The following is a 22,833-nucleotide window of genomic DNA, read 5'->3' as shown; positions in this document are numbered from 1 at the left end:
TAGATACATCTTTGAAAACATTATATGCTAACGTCCTAAGAAACAAGTGTAGAATAATACAATATCAACTCTGGAATATATATAAGAACCTTGCATAAGAATGTCAAACAATGAAGTATGTGATACCTTAAACCAGAGGCCTACTTGATCATTCTTTGTTGGATCACGATAACATATGTCTAAAAGTTTCTCAACCTCAATTTTTTCATGTGGAAGAGATTCCTTTGTCATCTGCTATTGTTTCAGCTTGATCAAAGCCCATAAATGTGTTGTCTTCTGGACTTCATATTTCTCACAATGTTCATACCAACGATTTAGAAGGGAGAGAAAATCTTCGGCCTTCTCATTTTGTACCTGAATTTTTTTGAGGAAAACATACAAGTCATTATAATTATGTTTGGTTGATGGAAGAAAGATGTCATTCATTGGAGCTTTGTTGATGGAAAACACTACCTTTGTGCATGGGTGGTTATCCCCCAGACTACTGCAAGCATGTTCGTTTGTATGCCTTTAGATTCAACTTTAAGATTGTCAATTACAATGCCTTTAGATTCAACTAAAAGCTATTAGAAATATGAAGCACATAACATACATTCTCTAAATTTATGCTGAGTCAATGCAACACCCATGCAAAGCCCAGTTGACATGGCGCCACACCCTGAGTAAAGATCCAACAATGTTGTAGATTCTATTTGTTCATTAGATGATACCGCAAGTTCAGTCACTGATTCTCCATTGGGAGTGTCAACATTATCCCAAGAAATATATGATGTTGCTTTGCTGCTTGATAAACCATCATTTTCTACATCTACACACGCAAAAAACTAGTTAGATCAATATGGTGGTGAACAATATCGATGCAGCCTTATAGTTTTGCCAAATGTACTTCAATAATCTATAAAAGCAAGTCTATTATATTTTGTCATTATACAAGTTCACGATCACAACATACAATTCTACTACTATATTGTTTTTTACATGCAGTGGCTAGAAGACAACCTACAATGTCCGCCTATGATCATTGGGAAGAAAGGAAAAATCATAGAAAGATTACCCTGATGGCAGATTTGCAAACATAGAATATGCGACTGAGTAATACATATCATAATAGAAATCGCAATCTGTTATGGCCTAATCTTTTGCAGTTGGTGTCAGCTGTACATAGTTGTTCCACGAAATAACGCACAAGGTCGATATGGACGTCCACAGTTCCGCTATCGGTCATTGAACAAAGGGGTTTCGTTCATGTCTATGATTTAACGAACCTACGGGGTCACAAGCTTAAGGTAATCACGATATGCTGAGTGTTAGTAGGATGAGAGTATCGAGGATTTATTTGTGGAATTATTTCATTAATATTCAGAATAGTTCTGAGTGGAACAGAAAGCGTGTTGGGGTCACTGGAAAGGTTTCGGAGTTTATTGGGCAACATCGGATATTTCCAATAAATAATATATATAGGTGGAATATGTTTCCAAAGATATTAAATTAATAATATATGTCTTTAATAATAGTTAGGATATTTTTATATTTAGTTTAATATTAATAGGCCTTATTAGAATGCCAAGTGGTGGAAACCACCAAGAAGGTGGCGCCCCCTTCTCCCCATGGAAAGGGGAGAGGGAGGCCGAATTGGAGGGGGAGTTCCTCCCCTCCTTGGCTGGCCAAGGGAGGGGAGTTTCCCTCCCATTTGTAGTGCCCCCTCCTCTCCTCCTAACGTATATATATTTGAGGTATTGGCCCGTTTCTATACATGAGTTTTTAGAGCCTCCGCTAGTTCATCTAGTTTTAGTTCTAGTTGGTCCTTGTTGACTAATTAGAGCTAAACCTAGTTCCTCTAATCCTCATTATTAGAAGCCCGGTGGGGTTCTAATCCCGTCCCGCTAATTCTCTGGCGACGATCGTCATCAACGGTTTGAGGGACTCCAAGTATGATCTACATTGAGTCATCTACTTCTGCTGCCACTCTGGAGTCGGTAACCATCATTGATACAAACCCTATATGCATCTTCATATTGTTCCAATGTGATCTTAGGGAGAACTTTTTTGTTTTGTACTACATTTCCCAATACCAGGCTGGTGTCATCATGTGACAACCCTACGCCCACCCAGCATGATGCACGCAAAGCGGGGCCAAAATCAGCTACATCCCACGGTGATGAAAAATGGAGCATGCATCCAAAAACAAGCTAAACGGCTAGGACAACAACATCCAGAGGCTGAATTGGAAAGCTCCTGCTGATTTGAACAAGACCAACCGGCGGAATCATGCCACAAGGCAACCCGACACCCATCGGCACGACACAGGCAAGTAGGGGCAGGCGTTCGGTTTATATCGTTAATTTGGTTCTGTTTATTCGGGTTTGTTGACTTTTGGTTTATGTAAAATAACAATAAAAATTGGCACCGAACCTTATTAACCAAAATTTATCCGTTTGGTTTGTTCGGTTAACTGGAAAACTGAAATACGCCTGCATCATCATCAGTCGAAGCAATGTATCATTTATCGATTTTGTATACTTTTTACGGACATAGTGTTGGGGAACGTAGTAATTTCAAAAAATTTCCTACGCACACGCAAGATCATGGTGATGCATAGCAACGAGAGGGGAGAGTGTTGTCTACGTACCCTCGTATACCGAAGCGGAAGCGTTGACGCAACGTAGAGGAAGTAGTCGTACGTCTTCCCGGTCCGACCGATCCAAGCACCGTTACTCCGGCACCTCCGAGTTCTTGGCACACGTACAGCTCGATGACGCTCCCCGGGCTCCGATCTAGCAAAGCTTCGGGGATGAGTTCTGTCAACACGACGGCGTGGTGACGATCTTAATGTTCTACCGTCGCAGGGCTTCGCCTAAGCGCTGCTACAATATGACCGAGGTGGAATATGGTGGAGGAGGGCACCGCACACGGCTAAAGAACGATCACGATGATCAACTTGTGTGTTCTAGGGTGCCCCCTGCCCCCGTATATAAAGGAGCAAGGGGGAGGCCGGCCGGCCCTTGGGGCACGCCAAGGAGAGGGGGGAGTCCTCCTCCTAGTGGGAGTAGGATTCCCCTTTCCTAGTCCAACTAGGAATAGAGAGGGGGAAGGAAAGAGAGGAAGAGGGAAAGGGAAAGGGGGGCCGCCCCCCCCCCTCCTAGTCCAATTCGGACTGCCCATGAGGGGGGGCGCGCCACCTCCTGGGCTGCTGCCCTCTCTCTTCCCTCAGGCCCACTAAGGCCCATTACTTCCCCGGGGGGTTCCGGTAACCCCTCCGGCACTCCGGTTTTATCCGAAATCACCCGGAACAATTCCGGTGTCAGAATATAGTCGTCCAACATATCGATCTTTATGTCTCGGCCATTTCAAGACTCCTCGTCATGTCCATGATCACATCCGGGACTCCGAACAACCTTCGGTACATCAAAATACATAAACTCATAATGAAACTGTCATCGTAACTTTAAGCGTGCGGACCCTACGGTTCGAGAACAATGTAGACATGACCGAGACACGTCTCCGGTCAATAACCAATAGCGGGACCTGGATGCCCATATTGGCTCCTACATATTCTACGAAGATCTTTATCGGTCAGACCGCATAACAACATACGTCATTCCCTTTGTCATCGGTATGTTACTTGCCCGAGATTCGATCGTCGGTATCCAATACCTAGTTCAATCTCGTTACCGGCAAGTCTCTTTACTTGTTCCGTAATACATCATCCCGCAACTAACTCATTAGTTGCAATGCTTGCAAGGCTTAAGTGATGTGCATTACCGAGAGGGCCCAGAGATACCTCTCCGACGATCGGAGTGACAAATCCTAATCTTGAAATACGTCAACCCAACATGTACCTTCGGAGACACCTGTAGAGCACCTTTATAATCACCCAGTTACGTTGTGACGTTTGGTAGAACCCAAAGTGTTCCTCCGGCAAACGGGAGTTGCATAATCTCATAGTCATAGGAACATGTATAAGTCACGAAGAAAGCAATAGCAACATACTAAACGATCGGGTGCTAAGCTAATGGAATGGGTCATGTCAATCAGATCATTCAACTAATGATGTGATCCCGTTAATCAAATGACAACTCTTTGTCCATGGTTAGGAAACATAACCATCTTTGATTAACGAGCTAGTCAAGTAGAGGCATACTAGTGACACTTTGTTTGTCTATGTATTCACACATGTATTATGTTTCCGGTTAATACAATTCTAGCATGAATAATAAATATTTATCATGATATAAGGAAATAAATAATATCTTTATTATTGCCTCTAGGGCATATTTCCTTCAGTCTCCCACTTGCACTAGAGTCAATAATTTAGATTATACAGTAATGATTCTAACACCCATGGAGCTTTGGTGCTGATCATGTTTTGCTCGTGGAAGAGGCTTAGTCAACAGGTCTGCCACATTCAGATCCGTATGTATCTTGCAAATCTCTATGTCTCCCACCTGGACTAGATCCCGGATGGAATTGAAGCGTCTCTTGATGTGCTTGGTTCTTTTGTGAAATCTGGATTCCTTTGCCAAGGCAATTGCACCAGTATTGTCACAAAAGATTTTCATTGGACCCGATGCACTAGGTATGACACCAAGATTGGATATGAACTCCTTCATCCAGACTCCTTCGTTTGCTGCTTCCGAAGCAGCTATGTACTCCGCTTCACATGTAGATCCCGCCACGACACTTTGTTTAGAACTACACCAACTGATAGCTACACCGTTTAATGTAAACACGTATCTGGTTTGCGATTTAGAATCGTCCGGATCAGTGTCAAAGCTTGCATCAACATAACCGTTTACGATGAGCTCTTTGTCACCTCCATATACAAGAAACATATCCTTAGTCCTTTTCAGGTATTTCAGGATGTTCTTGACCGCTGTCCAGTGATCCACTCCTGGATTACTTTGGTACCTCCCTGCTAAACTTATAGCAAGGCACACATCAGGTCTGGTACACAGCATTGCATACATGATAGAGCCTATGGCTGAAGCATAGGGAACATCTTTCATTTTCTCTCTATCTTCTGTAGTGGTCGGGCATTGAGTCTGACTCAACTTCACACCTTGTAACACAGGCAAGAACCCTTTCTTTGCTTGATCCATTTTGAACTTCTTCAAAATCTTGTCAAGGTATGTGCTTTGTGAAAGTCCAATTAAGCGTCTTGATCTATCTCTATAGATCTTTATTCCTAATATGTAAGCAGCTTCACCGAGGTCTTTCATTGAAAAACTCTTATTCAAGTATCCCTTTATGCTATTCAGAAATTCTATATCATTTCCAATCAGTAATATGTCATCCACATATAATATCAAAAATGCTATAGAGCTCCCACTCACTTTCTTGTAAATAAAGGCTTGTCCGAAAGTCTGTATTAAACCAAATGCTTTGATCACACTATCAAAGCGTTTATTCCAACTCCGAGAGGCTTGCACCAGTCCATAAATGGATTGCTGGAGCTTGCACACTTTGTTAGCTCCCTTTGGATCGACAAAACCTTCCGGTTGCATCATATACAACTCTTCTTCCAGAAATCCATTCAGGAATGCAGTTTTGACATCCATCTGCCAAATTTCATAATCATAAAATACGGCAATTGCTAACATGATTCGGACAGACTTAAGCATCGCTACGGGTTAGAAGGTCTCATCGTAGTCAACCCCTTAAACTTGTCGAAAACCTTTTGTGACAAGTCAAGCTTTGTAGACAGTAATATTACCGTCAGCGTCAGTCTTCTTCTTGAAGATCCATTTATTCTCAATTGCTTGCCGATCATCGGGCAAGTCAACCAAAGTCCATACTTTGTTTTCATACATGGATCCCATCTCAGACTTCATGGCTTCAAGCCATTTCGCGGAATCTGGGCTCACCATCGCTTCTTCATAGTTCGTAGGTTCATCATGATCTAGTAGCATGATTTCCATAACAGGATTACCGTACCACTCTGGTGCGGATCTTACTCTGGTTGACCTACAAGGCTCAGTAGTAACTTGATCTGAAATTTCATGATCATCATCATTAAATTCCTCACCAATTGGTGTAGGTGTCGTAGAAACCGATTTCTGTGATGAACTACTTCCCAGTAAGGGAGCAGGTACAGTTACCTCATCGAGTTCTACTTTCCTCCCACTCACTTCTTTCGAGAGAAACCTTCTCTAGAAAGGATTCATTCTTAGCAACGAATGTCTTGCCTTCGGATCTGTGATAGAAGGTGTACCTAACAATCTCCTTTGGGTATTCTATGAAGACACATTTCTCCAATTTGGGTTCGAGCTTATCAGGTTGAAGCTTTTTCACATAAGCATCGCAGCCCCAAACTTTAAGAAACGACAACTTTGGTTTCTTGCCAAACCATAGTTCATAAGGCGTCGTCTCAACGGATTTTGATGGTGCCCTATTTAACGTGAATGCGGCCGTCTCTAAAGTATAACCCCAAAATGATAGCGGTAAATCAGTAAGAGACATCATAGATCACACCATATCTAGTAAAGTACGATTACGACGTTCGGACACACCATTACGCTGTGGTGTTCCGGGTGGCGTGAGTTGCGAAACTATTCCGCAATTTTTCAAATGTACACCAAACTCGTAACTCAAATATTCTCCTCCACGATCAGATCGTAGAAACTTTATTTTCTTGTTACGATGATTTTCAACTTCACTCTTAAATTCTTTGAACTTTTCAAATGTTTCAGACTTATGCTTCATTAAGTAGATATACCCATATCTGCTTAAGTCATCTGTGAAGGTGAGAAAATAACGATATCCGCCACGAGCCTCAATATTCATCGGACCACATACATCTGTATGTATGATTTCCAATAGATCTGTTGCTCTCTCCATAGTACCGAAGAACGGTGTTTTAGTCATCTTGCCCATGAGGCACGGTTCGCAAGTACCAAGTGATTCATAATCAAGTGGTTCCAAAAGTCCATCAGTATGGAGTTTTCTTCATGCGCTTTACACCGATATGACCTAAACGGCAGTGCCACAAATAAGTTGCACTATCATTATCAACTCTGCATCTTTTGGTTTCAACATTATGAACATGTGTATCACTACTATCGAGATTCATTAGAAATAGACCACTCTTTAAGGGTGCATGACCATAAAAGATATTACTCATATAAATAGAACAACCATTATTCTCTGATTTAAATGAATAACCGTCTCGCATCAAACAAGATCCAGATATAATGTTCATGCTCAACGCTGGCACCAAATAACAATTATTTAGGTCTAATACTAATCTCGAAGGTAGATGTAGAGGTAGCGTGCCGACCGCGATCACATCAACTTTGGAACCATTTCCCACGCGCATCGTCACCTCGTCCTTTGCCAGTGTTCGCTTAATCCGTAATCCCTGTTTCGAGTTGCAAATATTAGCAACAGAACCAGTATCAAATACCCAGGTGCTACTGCGAGCTCTAGTAAGGTACACATCAATAACATGTATATCACATATACCTTTGTTCATCTTGCCATCCTTCTTATCCGCCAAATACTTGGGACAGTTCCGCTTCCAGTGACCAGTCTGCTTGCAGTAGAAGCACTCAGTTTCAGGCTTAGGTCCAGACTTGGGTTTCTTCGCTTGAGCAGCAACTTGCTTGCTGTTCTTCTTGAAGTTCCCCTTCTTCTTCCCTTTGCCCCTTTTCTTGAAACCAGTGGTCTTGTTGACCATTAACACTTGATGCTCCTTTTTGATTTCTACCTCCGCAGCTTTCAGCATTGCGAAGAGCTCAGGAATAGTCTTATTCATCCCTTGCATATTATAGTTCATCACGAAGCTCTTGTAGCTTGGTGGCAGTGATTGGAGAATTCTGTCAATGACGCAATCATCTGGAAGATTGACTCCCATCTGAATCAAGTGATTATTATACCCAAACATTTTGAGTATATGCTCACTGACAGAACTGTTCTCCTCCATCTTGCAGCTATAGAACTTATTGGAGACTTCATATCTCTCAATCCGGGCATTTGCTTGAAATATTAACTTCAAATCCTGGAACATCTCATATGCTCCATGACGTTCAAAACGTCGTTGAAGTCCCGATTCTAAGACGTAAAGCATGGCACACTGAACTATCGAGTAGTCATCAGCTTTGCTCTGCCAGACGTTCATAACATCTAGTGTTGCTCTTGCAGCAGGCCTGGCACCCAGCGGTGCTTCCAGGACGTAATTCTTCTGTGCAGCAATGAGGATAATCCTCAAGTTACGGACCCAGTCCGTGTAATTGCTACCATCATCTTTCAACTTTGCTTTCTCAAGGAACGCATTAAAATTCAACGGAACAACAACACGGGCCATCTATCTACAATCAAACATACATAAGCAAGATACTATCAGGTACTAAGTTCATGATAAATTTAAGTTCAATTAATCATATTACTTAAGAACTCCCACTTAGATAGACATCTCTCTAATCCTCTAAGTGATCACATGATCCAAATCAACTAAACCATAAACGATCATCACGTGAAATGGATTAGTTTTCAATGGTGAACATCATTATGTTGATCATATCTACTATATGATTCACGCTCGACCTTTCGGTCTCCGTGTTCCGAGGCCATATCTGCATATGCTAGGCTCGTCAAGTTTAACCTGAGTATTCTGCGTGTGCAAAACTGGCTTGCACCCGTTGTAGATGGACGTAGAGCTTATCACACCCGATCATCACGTGGTGTCTGGGCACGACGAACTTTGGCAATGGTGCATACTCAGGGAGAACACTTCTTGATAATTCAGTGAGAGATCATCTTATAATGCTACCGTCAATCAAAGCAAGATAAGATGCATAAAAGATAAATATCACATGCAATCAATATAAGTGATATGATATGGCCATCATCATCTTGTGCTTGTGATCTCCATCTCCGAAGCACCTTCATGATCACCATCGTCACCGGCGCGACGCCTTGATCTCCATCGTAGCATCGTTGTCGTCTCACCAATCTTATGCTTCCACGACTATCGCTACCGCTTAGTGATAAAGTAAAGCATTACAGCGCGATTGCATTGCATACAATAAAGCGACAACCATATGGCTCCTGCCAGTTGCCGATAACTCAGTTACAAAACATGATCATCTCATACAATAAAATTTAGCATCATGTCTTGACCATATCACATCACAACATGCCCTGCAAAAACAAGTTAGACGTCCTCTACTTTGTTTGTTGCATGTTTTACGTGGCTGCTACGGGCTTAAGCAAGAACCAATCTTACCTACGTATCAAAACCACAACGATAGTTTGTCAAGTTGATGCCGTTTTAACCTTCGCAAGGACCGGGCGTAGCCACACTTGGTTCAACTAAAGTTGGAGAAACTGACACCCGCCAGCCACCTATGTGCAAAGCACGGCGGTAGAACCAGTCTCGCGTAAGCGTACGCGTAATGTCGGTCCGGGCCGCTTCATCCAACAATACCGCCGAACCAAAGTATGACATGCTGGTAGGCAGTATGACTTATATCTCCCACAACTCACATGTGTTCTACTCGTGCATATAACATCAAACCATAAAACCTAGGCTCGGATGCCACTGTTGGGGAACGTAGTAATTTCAAAAAAATTCCTACGGACACGCAAGATCATGGTGATGCATAGCAACGAGAGGGGAGAGTGTTGTCTACGTACCCTCGTAGACCGAAGTGGAAGCGTTGACGCAACGTAGAGGAAGTAGTCGTACGTCTTCCCGGTCCGACCAATCCAAGCACCGTTACTCCGGCACCTCCGAGTTCTTGGCACACGTACAGCTCGATGACGCTCCCCGGGCTCCGATCCAGCAAAGCTTCGGGGATGAGTTCTGTCAACACGACGGCGTGGTGACGATCTTGATGTTCTACCGTCGCATGGCTTCGCCTAAGCACTGCTACAATATGACCGAGGTGGAATATGGTGGAGGGGGGCACCGCACATGGCTAAGGAACAATCACGATGATCAACTTGTGTGTTCTAGGGTGCCCCCTGCCCCTGTATACAAAGGAGCAAGGGGGAGGCCGGCCGGCCCTTGGGGCGCGCCAAGGAGATGGGGGGAGTCCTCCTCCTAGTGGGAGTAGGATTCCCCTTTCCTAGTCCAACTAGGAATAGAGAGGGGGAAGGAAAGAGAGGAAGAGGGAAAGGGAAAGGGGGGCCGCCCCCCCCCCCTCCTAGTCCAATTCGGACTCCCCATGAGGGGGGGGGGCGCCACCTCCTGGGCTGCTGCCCTCTCTCTTCCCTCAGGCCCACTAAGGCCCATTACTTCCCCGGGGGGTTCCGGTAACCCCTCCGGCACTCCGGTTTTATCCGAAATCACCCGGAACAATTCCGGTGTCAGAATATAGTCGTCCAACATATCGATCTTTATGTCTCGGCCATTTCAAGACTCCTCGTCATGTCCATGATCACATCCGGGACTCTGAACAACCTTCGGTACATCAAAATACATAAACTCATAATGAAACTGTCATCGTAACTTTAAGCGTGCGGACCCTATGGTTCGAGAACAATGTAGACATGACCGAGACACGTCTCCGGTCAATAACCAATAGCGGGACCTGGATGCCCATATTGGCTCCTACATATTCTACGAAGATCTTTATCGGTCAGACCGCATAACAACATACGTCATTCCCTTTGTCATCGGTATGTTACTTGCCCGAGATTTGATCGTCGATATCCAATACCTAGTTCAATCTCGTTACCGGCAAGTCTCTTTACTCGTTCCGTAATACATCATCCCGCAACTAACTCATTAGTTGCAATGCTTGCAAGGCTTAAGTGATGTGCATTACCGAGAGGGGCCAGAGATACCTCTCCGACGATCGGAGTGACAAATCCTAATCTCGAAATACGTCAACCCAACATGTACCTTTGGAGACACCTGTAGATCACCTTTATAATCACCCAGTTACGTTGTGACGTTTGGTAGCACACAAAGTGTTCCTCCGGCACATGGGAGTTACATAATCTCATAGTCATAGGAACATGTATAAGTCATGAAGAAAGCAATAGCAACATACTAAACGACCGGGTGCTAAGCTAGTGGAATGGGTCATGTCAATCAGATCATTCAACTAATGATGTGATCCCGTTAATCAAATGACAATTCTTTGTCCATGGTTAGGAAACATAACGATCTTTGATTAACGAGCTAGTCAAGTAGAGGCATACTAGTGACACTTTGTTTGTCTATGTATTCACACATGTATTATGTTTCCGGTTAATACAATTCTACCATGAATAATAAATATTTATCATGATATAAGGAAATAAATAATATCTTTATTATTGCCTCTAGGGCATATTTCCTTCACATAGCCATAAATCATCTCACCAAATATATAATTGCCAATTACCCCCACCCTCTCATAATATAAGAGAAATTTTTACACTAAACGCTCTTATATCATGGGACGGAGAGAGTAGTATTTATATTCAACCGAGATACTATAATCGATGCACTAGACCGATAGGCTTGTGCTTGCATGAACCTATGTACAACTAGCAGAATGCCCGTGCGTTGTACGGGACAATTCATATACATGAATCAAACAAATGATTAAAGTCGTCTCGAATGTTGAAGCTAATTTTTTCTCATATGTCCAGGGATGTTCGGACATCAAACTTGCGCCTAGTGGGCTCCCCAAAATTCAGCCGTTTGCACAGTCCAGGCTCCCCAAAATCCAACCTATACATGTGAAAAATGTGCTTGTTTGGACTATCCACCATGTAATCTCCAACGTGCGGCCCCAACACAAATCTCATCCCATGGCGCACCCTTCCCTTTTCCTATCGGACCCTCCCCTTCCAGCTCTGTTTCCCGGCGTAGTGGAACATTTCTTGCTGGAGCCCTCTTCTTTAAAACCAGATGACGCCCACCTCACCTTCTCCATGGCGCCCTCTCTCGCTGGAGGATGCGAATTCATCTCCAATTCGTGCACCTATTCATTTCAGAAAGGACCAAACAAGATAAGTTGATAGGACATGCAGAACCATATGTGTTATGGTGTTCATAATCACCGGCATAAACTTCTCCTTTGATTATGAAAACATGTAGAGGTTGCCTATTTTTTTGGAATCTTATTTGTTCTTCTTGATGGTACTTTTGCGGTTGTGCGCCGTCCTTTACTTTTGCAACAAAAACCTTGTTGCGGAACCTTTTTTTTAACAAAGATCATGTTGCGGAAACATCTGCAACAAAGGCTGTATTACATTTTTTTGCAGTAGAGATCATGTTGCAGAAAACGTCTGTAGAATTTTATTACAGTAGAAATCATGTTGCAGAAATATTTGAAACAAAGGTTGTGTTGCATAATTTTTTTTGCAGCAGAGATCATGTTGCAGAAATGTTTGTAGAATTTATTTGCAGTAGAAATCATGTTGCGTAATGTTTATAATTCATTTTTGCAACAAAGACCTTGTTGCAGAAAATTTATGCAATAGAGATAATTCACAACTAGTTGTGGATTTAACCCTCTCAGGCTTTATCACTTGGTTCACAAGTTTCTCAAGGTCATCCGTTCATTTTTCTCTATTTGAAATAATAATAATAATAATAATAATAATAATAATAATTGCTATAAAAATATAATAACATGCTAACCACTAGATGAAAGTATACCCTAATTTTCTATATTTGCTCGCACCTAATCATACACTAGAAAACACTGTCAAGATTTTTTTGAACTGGTACAAAACATTAAATATACATAAACACACAAATTCATACAATATAATTGAAGTAAGGCCATAAATTAATCTGAGTAGTCATACAATTCGTCTTTTTTCAAGCTTAATGGAAATCCTGCTTTATCTTTTAAAAGCATGTGCGTATGTGCGTGTATGTGAGCATATACGATTGTACAATTTTTAAACAAGCATCGCCTCCAAAAGGAAAACTATAACTTCTTTTATTTAACATGGTGTATTTGCACTTTTCAACCATAAATGTTAAAAATGTTATAATTAATATTTAATAACATTAAACTTAAAAACATAAATAAGTATAAAAGTTTAATATAAAACTATTCTTTTAATTCTTTGAGCTCGGTGACCCATGGTGGAGATTGTCGCCGGTTACTCCAAGCGCAAACAACGGGGAACCCTCGATGTTGATGCCATGGAAATCACCATGCCCCGACGACCCAAGACGAGCTAATTTTCCTCCTCCGCTTATTGCGTTGGAAACCGGATGATGCCTCCGTGGATCAGCGAGTGCGTCCTTTACACCTAAAACCCTTAACATGGTGATCGCCGCCTGCAACCCCGCTCCCGACGGTGCTGGAAGGCCTATCTACTACATACTCACACGACTCCATGCCAAAGGCAGCCAAGATGTCTACACTAGGCCCCGAGAAACGCGGCCTCCTCTCCGTTCCTCTCCCCGGCGGCGACTCTCTGAACAAAGTTCTCCCTCAAGAATTCTCCCTCGCTTTTGCCCCAGCGGTCCACAGTCCACGCCGCGAGGCTAGCATTGGTTGGTTAACTGGCATCTCGCTCGGGGCCGGAATTCCCGCCTACTTCCGTCCGGGAACCAAGAAGAGATTGAGAGCCCTCTCTTCGGCTAGCATTCCGGGGGAGGGGATCCTGACTTGCGTGGTTGATCTCACTGCATGTGCAACACTCTGTCAGCAACGCCTTGCATACTCGCTTCGTTCAGTTCCACTTAAGGAATGGAAAAAAATGACGCCATGGAGCTTTCGAATGTTTGTTTTGCCCCTGTTCCCTTCCTACCTTCCAAGTGCCGTCGGAGATGCTGCCCGAAATCTTCACCCTTTTTTTGTTATCTCCGCGGCCTAGTTTTTTCAGCAATTCTGACATCGAACTGAATCCTTAAGGCCTACATCATCAGAGCACCGGACGCAAAATATATGCCTAAGATTTCAAGCGTCCCAGTGTGTGGCATGCTTCGTTAACCACGCAAGTATCTGGATGTTTAACATCGTGATTCGATTGCTGACGTTTACCTTGAAGCAGAGTAGGGGCCCGAGAAACGCGGGTTCGACCTTGACAACAGGCGCCGCAAAGGTGTGTGGCGAGATCATCGTGAGGCCGAAAGAAAGGCAAGTTTGCGCGCTCTTATGAAATTTACTGAAGAGAGAGCGGGGAAGCGACTTATTGACTATCTTTCACGTTTGTTGTTTGGAACTTTTGGTGCTGCAGCCTCTGCGGGAAGCCGCGGAACCTGATCCAGAGGTTTGTTAGTGTTGTGTTCTTCCTTGCATCAATGGAACTAGGATGCAGAACAACATGTTGATTGTGTGCTACATTAGATCGAGCGTGCGTTTGTACTGATATCCGAATATGTTTGTTTGTGTGCTTAGAATGATGACCAGCCTGCTCAGGCTGAAGCGGCGCGCCGACACATGATCTGAACAGCTACAAGATCAGCTATGATTGTTCTTCTGAAGCAAAATGTTTGCTGCTCGGTTTGTTCCATTTGTACCCGAGTGCGAAGTGATTGTTGTGGAGAACTGGAAGAGTTTTTTTATTGTGTTCATTGTTCATTATTTCAAAACATATAACGAAGATGAAAATTGCCCATGGCAACAAGCAAATCTTCCTAACTGGAACTCAATATGTTATAAGAACTTACATGAGATTTGAAAGATCTCTGTGCAATCTTTATCTGCTCCACATCAACACACTTACAGAATATGAAGATAATCACTTCTGAAACATTTCTAAGCATATAAAATGGGTAATTAATTTTCAAACATTTCAAAGTGTAAATACGTGGAAACTATTTGTCGACCATGCGCCCCACGCCAAGATATTCAGTGTGGTTTCTCCCTCTTATGTTGTGGTCATATGTTCGGTTTCAGGATTAGAGCCAATGGAGGAGGGGACGCTGTTGAAGTTACTTCAATGAGATTAGCTTATCGCTCCATGGTGGGCATAAGCTGGGGTTGCCAATTCCGAATTTGCGTTGATCATATATGCGTATAAAGGGTGAACTGACCATATAAGGGCCCGGTCTATAAACTTTGGTGAGATCAATTTGATACGAGACACGATTTACCCAGGACCATGTCCCCGCTCGTCGAATTAGTATGTATAGAAGTTGGGTATGTTGGCCTTGACGTTGTCTCCCTACGCAGTAGTACAATACATGAGAAAGCTAGTACTGTCTATGGGGGTGATGATCATGATGCTGCAGAATCCACCAAACATAATGTCTGAGAGGTAGCTGCCAATGAGCATGAAGAGGCCGACGACGCCAACAAAACCGTTGGTGATGTTCATGGCCTTGTATTCATTTCTGGGAGGTAACCAAACAGTGTAAGGAAGATGATACTCATGAATATCCTCTTGATCATCTCTACTCCCTCCGTTCCAAAATAGATGACTCAACTTTGTACTAAAGTTAGTACAAAGTTGAGTCATCTATTTTGAAACGGAGGGAGTAACAATAATCAACATCCAGACTTATTATGACAGACAATGGTTTCATGACATATGTTCGCTATGTCCTTGTACGACCGAAGAGTACAGAACCCATTCAATCATAGGCGGAGGTACGATCGGGCCAAGGGGACCCATGCCCGCCCCCACACACATACAAATCAAAATCTGACAACAATGCATTGTTTTTTATCACTTAAGTATGAGTACATGATTAGGTAAACAATAGCCAACAATCCACACTAGTAGCATGCTACTAAGCACCATGAGAAGCCCAAGTAAACCCAAGCCTCATATCGAACTTAAGCAGCAGGTAAACACTACTGTGCATGACACAAACCAACCGCAAGTTATACCCTTATAATATTTATAAAAGAAGACCACATGCTAGAATGATCCCGGGTCTATAGCTTAGCAGAAAAAAAACATAGTTGTAGGTTTTTTAGAAATTCAGAAATGCACATATATACCGAGTTGAAATTTCAGTTTACAAAAAACATATTTGTAAGTTTTCAAAAATGCACGAACCCGAATTCTTGAAAAGTAATATGAACATTTTACCGACCTTCATGAAAGCAGAAAACCCAAATTTTATCATCTTCATTTCCTCATTTTCACCAGGATCTCAAATTGTTATGTATTATTATTAGTAAAAAATAGACAATTTCCCATGCTTTGCAGAATGCGTAAATATTCTAGTTGGTTACCCCGCGACCGTGCGTCCATGATTTGTACATCGGTGTGTTAAAACTTTATTGATTTTGTATGGAATCACCATGATTTATCTGTCATTTTATTGTTAAGTCAACTTTTTATCTCCAACGCACATGAAGCCAGGAAAAAACGACTAAAAGTCAGCCTGGGTGAAAGGGGATAAATGATTTGGTTTCAGTCGTAGTGAAATGAAGGAAAAACCTATTTGACGTTTGGAGGAATTTTGTAGGATTTTCATAGAATAGGATTTCTATAGGAAAAATTCCTTCAGAGCTCTTTGGTTTATAGGAATGAAATCCTATTCCTATGGAGGAATTCTTCCTATCCTCCACATTTCATAGGAAAACAAACATTAGCCTAGACTCAATGGAAAAAATCTTATGGCGTGAATCAAAAGACATCTCTTTTTCGATTCCTATGCATAGGATTTGAGATGCATGTGATCTCATTTCCTATGACTTTCCTATTCCTATGATTTTCCAATCCTATGAACCAAAGGAGGCCTTACAATGCCCAGTTTTTTTGCAGTAATGTCATTTGCCCTTTTTCTTTCCGCCGGAGCCACACGATCCAGCTGTGCCGCCGTTTCTAGGCGCTGGTTTGCCCCCTCCTGCCAGTTTTGGCTTGTTCCGCGACTTGCCTTTTCTGCCACCCCCGAGAAAGTGGCGCCCCTGAAATGTTGGTGGCGTGCTGCCCATTCCTCTATAGTGAGAAGGAGGCGACTAGCGGACTAAGAGGCATCGTCGAGGTCGTAGTGGGACTCAATGGCAATGGACTTCTTCCGATACTTGTGCGGCACCACCTGGAGAAACTTCTGGATGGTTTTGTGTTGTGTCACTGGATCTCCATATAACTCCAAGTCAGCTACCACACAGGTGAGACGCAATGCCAAATCCTCGACGGACTCGCCGCCCTTGAACCAGAGATCTTCAGACTCCTAGCGGTGCTCCTGCGCCTTGGCCTCGCGCACGCGCTCACTCCCAGCCGGAGAGTCTTGATCATCTCCCAAGCGACCGTGGTGGTGTCCTTGGCCGCCAGTACTCACATCATCTGCGGCGGCACCCTAGTCCTCGCGCTCGTCCTCGGTACCGTCGCTTGCCACACGCCAAAGCCCAGCCGATCCGCTTGCGGCTTGACCTACATGAAAAGCGATCACTCCGTATAGTTGGTGCTCGTCAGCATCCTCAGCTCGCTGCTCCCGCCGGCTGTCAGACATGTCACGGGCGGCGATTTCGGTGGTGACTTGGTGCCTCCCTTTGTCCCGACCTTGTTCTTCTCTGAATTGCTATCTTACATTGCGCCGTGGATCAAACACCGCCAGGCACCAGAGAGTGGATCAAGCGCCACAAGCTCTGATGCCAAGTTTCATTGTCAAATTAGCAAGATCAGAGAATGAGAAGCTCGAGAGAGAGGGGTGGACATAACGAGCATGAGAGATTTGTGCTACTGAAGCTGTTTTTCTCATTCCTTTTCTTATGTGATTACAAAAGAAACGGGTACGTGCATGGCGCACCATCCCACTAGCACGCTGCATGCATGAGCGCGTCCCATCCGACCGGATGCATGCATGCTCGCATTTTAACTGAAAACCAAACTACAATCTCTGCATTAGCTTAAGCCGAGATTAGCGGCCGAGCAGCACGGGGACGAGTGTAAAATATCTCGTCCAGTTCGGACGGCAGACTAGCAGCCGCCGTAAAAATTATACTAGTACTATGCGATGCATTGTCATTGGATAAGTATACGGAAGGCTGTCTGAGTTGGTTGATGTGTAGTCCCACATCGCTCCATTGGATACAATCTGGCCAGCTTAAATAGCCTTGCACTGATCGCTGGATCGGCTTAGGAAGCATTCGCGGACCAGCCATGCTAGTTGGTCGCTGGTCGATCGAGTTTGCTGAGGCGACTCCGACGACGCAGAAATGAGCCAGCTTATCCTAGCTAAGCTTGGCCTATCAGGTCTGCCGAGGAAAAAAAGCATTCACTCTTTTATTCCATGCCGCGATCATCATCTAAGCCCCCGCTTAATTACTTCTGTGGATAGTATCGCAGGACACCTCTGATTAGGCTGCGCAATCGTCATCTTCGGTCTTCGCTTCACGTTCCTCATGCATGGTGGTGGTGTGTGTGGCGGTGGCAGAGTCCGTGTACTAGGTGGTACACGCACCATCAAAAACGTGGCCTTTTCTCCGGCCACACCGACCTACGGCGTTGTTGTTGTCGGAGTTGGGTAGCATGCATGATTTGGCTTTGGCTTGAACGTCGTTGATGGCTTTGTAGCTTCGCCGGATAGCCCGTGGGAGTAGATGTTTGAAGGAGAAGGAATGGATGGACATGCGACACATGGAGTGCACACATTCGTCGATGACCACATACACCGCCGCCATATAGCGGAGGTAGTGGCCACCTTGCGCCGCTCGGCGTGGTGGCCCTAGTTGGGTAGGTCGCTTGCCGATGAGCACGCACCGCTGACACGGACCGCTAATGGTGATGCTGAGCCCGCCGCCGCGATGGACGCGTCAGACTGAAAGCCGCTACACATGAGTGGACCCCGGCCCGTGCGACAGGTGTTCATCTCGGAGAAGAGGGAGGTCGCGGGATACGCCTAAGCATGTCCCGACCCCGGTAGGGTGTTGTCCCCACCGTCATAGTTACGAGAAGTCATCGTGACTCGTCAAGCGCCGCACCGCCACTAGTGCGTCGAACGGATCATGTCACCGAGTCCTCCTGGCTAGCCCATGGCGCCTCCATGGACCGGTGAGACCGAGGGCGAGTGAGGCCGCGCGATGCGGCGGGGCCTCGCCAGACACCGCCGATGGTGTAGGCAGGAGGGGGTGGCGCACTAGATCGCGCCTGAGTCGAACGGCTGTGTCGTCGAGTCCCGACATGATGGTTTTGCCTTGCCTGGAGGTGTGTCGGGGGTTGTGCATGGGCGCCAACCCGACACGTCATCACGGGAGTCGTCGAGTAATGCATCCGGGACCATGTACGGGCAGCAGCCCCGGCACATCATCGTCTTGCGTGAAGGGTGCGCTGGGGACCAGATGGGCGGCAACCCCGACACATCGTCAACGGTGAGTAGTGCACCGAGGGCCGCACAGCCCCGGCCCGTCGTCATCGTGAGCGGCGGGTGCGCCAGAGGCTGCGCACGCGTGACAATCCCGACCCGTCATCGCCTTAGTGGAGTTGTCGATGGAGAGAGGGTGCGCCGAGGGCTAGGACAGCCCCGGCTCATCCTCGCCGGTAGTGAGTTGACGATGAGGAGAGGGTGCACCGGGGGCTAGGACAGCCCCGGCTCGTCGTCGCTGGTTCTGAGTCCAACCTGAAGGAATCACCGGTGGTTGGACACGAGAGGCGACCCCCGGCGTCGTCGTCTTTAAGGCAGGCCGGCGTGTGGGAATCGCCTGTTGGGGAACGTAGCAGAAATTCAAAATTTTCCTACGTGTCACCAAGATCTATCTATGGAGTCATCTAGCAACGAGGGAGGAGTGAATCTACATACCCTTGTAGATTGCGCGCGGAAGCGTTCAAGAGAACGGGGTTGATGGAGTCGTACTCGTCGTGATCCAAATCACCGATGACCAAGTGCAGAACAGACGGCACCTCCGCGTTCAACACACGTACAGCCCGAAGACGTCTCCCATGCCTTGATCCAGCAAGGAGAGAGGGAGAGGTTGAGGAAGACTCCATCCAGCAGCAGCACAACGGCGTGGTGGTGATGGAGGAGCGTGGCAATCCTGCAGGGCTTCGCCAAGCACCACAGAAGAGGAGGGAGAGAGAGATGCAGGGCTGCACCAACGAGAGATCGAATCGCCTGTTATGGGCAGCCCTATGCCTCACTATATATAGGGGAGAGGGAGGAGGGTGCGCCCCCTCTAGGGTTCCCACCCCTAGGGGGCGGCAGCCCTAGATGGCAAAGGGGGTGGCGGCCAAGAGGGGAGAGGGGAGGGAGGCGCAGCTAGATGGGCCCTAAGGCCCATCCCCTTTAGGGTTTGCCCCCTTCCCACCTCTTAGGCGCCATGGGCCCTTGTGGGAGGCGCACCAGCCCACTAAGGGGCTGGTCCCTCACCACTCTTGGCCCATGCAAGCCTCCGGGGTTGGTGGCCCCACTTGGTGGACCCCCGGGACCCTCCCGGTGGTCCCGGTACGTTACCGATAAACCCCGAAACTCTTCCGGTGACCAAAACAGGACTTCCCATATATAAATCTTTACCTCCGGACCATTCCGGAACCCCTCGTGACGTCCGGGATCTCATCCGGGACTCCGAACAACATTCGGTAACCACATACAAACTTCCTTTATAACCCTAGCGTCATCGAACCTTAAGTGTGTAGACCCTACGGGTTCGGGAGACATGCAGACATGACCGAGACGTTCTCCGGTCAATAACCAACAGCGGGATCTGGATACCCATGTTGGCTCCCACATGCTCCACGATGATCTCATCGGATGAACCACGATGTCAAGGACTTAACCAATCCCGTATACAATTCCCTTTGTCTAGCGGTATTATACTTGCCCGAGATTCGATCGTCGGTATCCCTATACCTTGTTCAATCTCGTTACCGACAAGTCTCTTTACTCGTTCCGTAACACATCATCCCGTGATCAACTCCTTGATCACATTGTGCACATTATGATGATGTCCTACCGAGTGGGCCCAGAGATACCTCTCCGTTTACACGGAGTGACAAATCCCAGTCTCGATTCGTGCCAACCCAACAGACACTTTCGGAGATACCTGTAATGTACCTTTATAGTCACCCAGTTACGTTGTGACGTTTGGCACACCCAAAGCACTCCTACAGTATCCGCGAGTTGCACAATCTCATGGTCTAAGGAAATGATACTTGACATTAGAAAAGCATACGAACTATACGATCTTTGTGCTAGGCTTAGGATTGGGTCTTGTCCATCACATCATTCTCCTAATGATGTGATCCCGTTGTCAACGACATCCAATGTCCATGGTCAGGAAACCGTAACCATCTATTGATCAACGAGCTAGTCAACTAGAGGCTTACTAGGGACATGGTGTTGTCTATGTATCCACACATGTATCTGAGTTTCCTATCAATACAATTATAGCATGGATAATAAACGATTATCATGAACAAGGAAATATAATAATAATCAATTTATTATTGCCTCTAGGGCATATTTCCAACAGTCTCCCACTTGCACTAGAGTCAATAATCTAGTTCACATCGCCATGTGATTAACACTCACAGGTCACATCGCCATGTGACCAACACCCAAAGAGTTCTGGGTTTGATCATGTTGCTTGTGAGAGAGGTTTTAGTCAACGGGTCTGAACCTTTCAGATCCGTGTGTGCTTCACAAATCTCTATGTCATCTCCTAGATGCAGCTACCACGTTCTATTTGGAGCTATTCCAAATAACTGTTCTACTATACGAATCCAGTTTACTACTCAGAATAATCTGGATTAGTGTCAAAGTTTGCATCGGCGTAACCCTTTACGACGAACTCTTTTACCACCTCCATAATCGAGAAAATTCCTTAGTCCACTAGTTACTAAGGATAACTTTGACCACTGTCCTGTGATCCGTTCTTGGATCACACTTGTACCCCTTGACTGACTCATGGCTAGGCACACTTCAGGTGCGGTACACAGCATAGCATACTGTAGAGCCTATGCCTTAAGCATAGGGGACGACCTTCGTCCTTTCTCTCTATTCTGCCGTGGTCGAGCTTTAAGTCTTAACTTCATACCTTACAACTCAGGCAAGAACTCCTTCTTTGACTGATCCATCTTGAACACCTTCAAGATCATGTCAAGGTATGTGCTCATTTGAAAGTACTTTTAAGCGTTTTGATCTATCCTTATAGATCTTGATGCTCAATGTTCAAGTAGCTTAATCCAGGCTTTCCATTGAAAACACTTTCCAAATAACCCTATATGCTTTCCAGAAATTCTACGTCATTTCTGATCAACAATATGTCAACATATACTTATCAGAAATTCTATAGTGCTCCCACTCACTTCTTTGGAAATACAAGTTTCTCATAAACTTTGTATAAACCCAAAATCTTTGATCATCATCAAAGCATACATTCCAACTCCGAGATGCTTACTCCAGTCCTCAGAAGGATAGCTGGAGCTTTGCATACTTATTAGCATCTTTCAGGATTGACAAAACCTTCCGGTTGTATCACATACAACCTTTCCTCAAGAAAAACGTCGAGGAAACAATGTTTTTGACATCCTTTCTGCAAGATTTCATAAATAATGCAGTAATCGCTAATATAATTCCAACAGACTCTTAGCATCGCTACGAGTGAGAAAATCTCACCGTAGTCAACTCCTTGAACTTGTCAGAAAACATCTTAACGACAAGTCGAGCTTTCTTAATGGTGACATTTACCATCATTGTCCGTCTTCCTTTTAAAATCCATCTGTACTCAACAGCCTTAGGACCATCGAGCCATTCTGCCAAAGTCTACACTTTGTTTTCATACATGGATCCTCTCTCGGATTTTATGGCCTCGAGCCATTTATCGGAATCCGGGCCCACCATCGCTTCTCCATAGCTCGTAGGTTCATTGTTGTCTAGCAACATGACTTCCAAGACAGGATTACGTACCACTCTGAAGTAGTACGCATCCTTGTCATCCCACGAGGTTTGGGAGTGACTTGATCCGAAGTCTCATGATCAATATCATAAGCTTCCACTTCAATTGGTGTAGGTGCCACAGGAACAACTCTTTGTGCCCT

At 45.0% G+C, this 22,833-nt stretch overlaps 1 pseudogene; it reads right to left on the bottom strand.

Annotated features, from left to right (window-relative positions):
* Positions 1-20: 20 nt before the first annotated feature.
* On the bottom strand, positions 21-15,222 carry LOC147962627 (DNA (cytosine-5)-methyltransferase CMT1-like; annotated as a pseudogene).
* Between the last annotated feature and the right edge of the window lie 7,611 nt (positions 15,223-22,833).

This window comes from Triticum urartu, chromosome 7A, assembly GCF_056163025.1.
Source record: "Triticum urartu cultivar PI428250 chromosome 7A, HENAU_Tu73, whole genome shotgun sequence".
Lineage (NCBI taxonomy): Eukaryota > Viridiplantae > Streptophyta > Magnoliopsida > Poales > Poaceae > Triticum > Triticum urartu.
This window is presented reverse-complemented; position numbering and strand designations above follow the sequence as displayed.